Here is a 4037-nt window from a genome sequence, read left to right as displayed (position 1 = left end):
TGTGTGTGGTCAGGGGGCAACATGAGGGAGCAGTGAACCCATGGCAGGTGCTGTGTTGATCCCTCGGGTGTAATTGGAGTCACCTGTCTCCTCTCCCGTCTCTCCATTGTCTCTGAGTGGGGACAGGTGCAGGGGGGAGGGGGAAGGGGAGGGGGAGGGGGAGGGGCAACGGGAAAGGATAAAGAAAGGGGAAGGTTGGTCAGGGGCAGGGGGAAGGTTGGTCAGGGGCAGGGGGAAGGGGCAGAGAGAGGGGTATGTGAGTAAGAGGATACGACCGGAAGGGGCATTGGTAGCTGGGGAGGAGGCAGAGGAAAACTGGGGAGGGGGCACAGATTGTGAAAAAGGGGAGGCTGGGAGACAGGTATGAGGGAGCTTCATGGGGGGAGGGTGCAGGGGGAGGTGGGGGGAACGGAGAGCTGGGAAGAGGAGCTGGGAGAAGCTGGGGAGGGAAGGCAGAGAGAAACTGGTATTTATGGGGAGGCTTTGGGAGAAGGATGGGGAGTGGGAGGGAAACTGGTGATAATGGGGGATGGGTAGGCAAGAGGAGTATGGGGTTAATGCAAGAAAGTATGAAAGAAACTGGAGAAAGTGGGGGGGGGAGAGGTTGGGGAGACGAGGGGAGGAGCATAGGGAAGTGAGGTGAAGGAACGGGGGGTTGTGTGTGTGTGTGTGTGTGTGTGTGTGTGTGTGTGTGTGTGTGTGTGTGTGTGTGTGTGTGTGTGTGTGTGTGTGTGTGTGTGTGTGTGTGTGTGTGTGTGTGTGTGTGTGTGTGTGAGAGAGAGAGAGAGAGAGAGAGAATCGCAGTTTCAAAAATAAGAATCGCAGCATAAAAGGATCAAGTGAGCGGACTTACTGAAGGAAGAATCTGAGGTGAGGAAGATGAGCTTTAGAGAAGATCAAAGGGAAGGAGAGTTTTTGTGATGGAAGTTGAAGAGGCGAAGAGTTTTGAAAGACAAGAGAGGAGGGAAATTTGACGAAGAAAATAGGGAAGACACTAATTTGAAATGGGATACCTTAGAAGGGAATGCTTAAGACGGAGGAGCAAGTGGAAAAAGGATTCTGGGGAGTGATCAATGAGAGGAGGAGAGTTACTGAAGAGGAGAAATAAAAATAATATATCTAGAGATGGAATATTTGAGGACATGAGTTTTTACAAAGAATATTTAAGAAAATTTAGTCTCTTATAAGGAGTACCTAAGAGGAAAATCTAGAATGAAACATAGTAATGAGAAGGGGTGTCTAAGAAATGAGGGATCTTAAAGGAGAAGGTGTAAGGGGATGATAAATTTTGAAAAGAGGTATCTAAGAGTAAGACAAGTTTTAAAAGGTTTGTTCTGACAGAAGAATGAACGTGAGGAGAAAACAGTGAGAGGATAGTAGATTTTGACACACGATTCCGAGGAGAAGAGTTTATGAGAAGGAAACTCAGAGACGAAAGAAGCCTTAGATACTGAGTGGTGTTCGTAATATTCACTGTTATGCAATCTTCTTTACACTCAGAAGGGAGAACGGAGACACACAGAGAAGCAAAAGGTTTGGGAAATATTCAGAGGACGATAAAAGAGAGATTATAAGAATGAAGAAATGAAAATACCATAACAAAGAAGCTAGACAAGGAGATTATGTCTGGGAAAGAGTTAGAGGAAGATGAGAGATTTATGAGAAAGATGAACTGAAAATACCAAAAGAAAGAAGCTACGAAGAGAGGAAAGTATGCAGAACAGAAAATATCATAACAAAGAACACAGGCGAGGAGCAGAGATTATGTGCAATAAATATGGGCTGAAGAGAGACTACAGGAAAAAGGAGAGTGGAAAAATTAAATCACGAAAAAAGAAAAAGCGATCAAGAGGAAGGGCTGAGAAAGGACAAGAGAGGAAGCGAAATCAGGAGAACAAATATGAAAGAATGACCATGAGAGATGTAAACAAAACACAAAAATTCCAACTGAGAATTAATACTGTATCCAACTGACAATAATATAAAACTTGAAGGTATGAGTAGAAAGAGGGAGGGAGGGTATAAAACCAAAGAGGGAATAATTAAAGAAAATATGAAGTGCCTTACATACAAAAAAGAAACGGAATTTATAACTAAGTCAAAGAATAATCAAGACTTCAAAACAATGGCACGAAAATGGGCCTAATGCTTCGCGATCTGGGGATATTTTTTTTTTTTTTAGTTTGTTCTTCCTTTTTCCAGACGATTTTATTCAGCTAAGGCGAGATTTTTGGACTAGAGGGCTTACGTGCAGCCTTGATCAACCCTTCATAACTACATATTCTTCCTATGTTCAATTTAATAGTGGCAAAATTGAAATAATATATGACGTCACCAAAGGAAAGGAAAGGGTTCATCAGAAAAGCTTTAAAAAACAGCTTAGATCTCATTAGCACTGTGGAAAATCAGTCGGTGCCACAAAGGACGAATATTTAATCTTGCTGTCACTAGAACTGGAGGAAAAGAAAAGGTGTCCAGAATGGTGGCAGGAGTATTATTGGTTTCATCAGACTGGTAGAAAAGGTAATCTTACTATCATCATAATGCCGCGGTAAAAAAAAAAAATCTTGATGTCCTATGAACGATAAAAAAATAGCCCAGGTGTCATCAGAAGGGTTGCAAGGGAAATAAATGTTTATCACTTATGGCACAAAAAATAATCTTGGTGTTATGAGATTACTAAAATGAATTGCAGTAATCTTATTGTTATTAAAAAATATAATAAGCAATCATGGCGCTATCAGAATGATGGAAAAGGTAATCCTTAAGTCACTGATACCGTACAAAAACAAGTGTGATCAAAACAGCGAGGGAAAAAACGATCCTGGTGTCTTCAGGAATGTGGGAAAAAAAAAAACCTTTCCGTAAAATGGAAGAAATTATTTTGATGTCATTAGAGTGATAGAAAAAAGTAATCTCAATGTCATCAGCAAGGTGCAAAAGGTAATCTACTGTAGGTGTCACCGGAATTATGGAAAAAATATTCTTGGCTCATAAGAGTGGTATAAAATCTAACCTCAGTGTCATAAGAAAGGTATAATACACAACAGCAACATCAAAAAAGGTAAACTAAAAACTCATCTTATTGTCGCATGAAGAGTGGGAAAATAATGAATGTCATCCAGAATGGCACGCGTCACAGGAAACACATGAGGCAGGTTGACATGAGTAGGTGAAGAATCGACTCAGCGTATGAATGAAACCTGAGGGAAAGCTGAAAAGTTAATGGGTTGGAAATTGACCAAAATCTATCGCGGAAAAATCTACGGAGGGATTTTGGAGTAATTATTTTTCAGTGATGATGGCGGAAAAAAAAGGTAAGAACACACAGCAAATGAGAAATGGGAGTAAAAAGGACGAAATTTAAGGCATATCGATGAGGAATGACGATTGATAGATTGAGTCTTCTAGTCTGATATTAATCGAAAAAAGAATGCTATTATCGTAACATTTTAATATGTGACGTGATAATGAATGGACAGACGCCTGAATTAGCCCGTGATTTTATGGAACTGGCTGCAATCAATGGACGGTCAGGTAAATGTGCAAAACGCAGAATAGTCCACAGAACTTACGTGCCATGAACTCCCTAGGACTGAGTAAGGAGGCTACAAAATGACTGTATGAATGGATGTGTTATTTCCCACATCGATGAATCAGTGTGAAATAAATGTATACTTAACACATGAGCAGAAAAAGATGAGGCAGAGAGAAGTGGAAAAATAAGCTGGATTAGGAATACAGGCTTTGAGAACTGAGTGAGCCTGTCGGGATAAGAAATGAAGAGACTCGTGAAGATGTGTAATATATAAGAACCTTTACTGAGAGAGGATGAAAAAGTGTGCTTAGATGCGTGCTTAGATGGTAGGGTCACGTACAGAGAATGGATATGAATGGGATGGTGAAAATGGTCTATATGGTTGAGTTATATGGCTGGGAAGAGGAATGGAAGGCAAAAAAAAAAAAAATGGATAGAGAGAGTGAAGAAGTAAGAAAGTGGGGTGTGGAAATAGTGAAAGAAAAAAAGAAAAAAGAAA

Source organism: Coenobita brevimanus, chromosome 101, assembly GCF_032717465.1.
Source record: "Coenobita brevimanus isolate Jiangsu-jjx chromosome 101, ASM3271746v2, whole genome shotgun sequence".
NCBI classification, from domain to species: domain Eukaryota; kingdom Metazoa; phylum Arthropoda; class Malacostraca; order Decapoda; family Coenobitidae; genus Coenobita; species Coenobita brevimanus.
Note: the sequence above shows the minus strand (reverse complement) of the source record.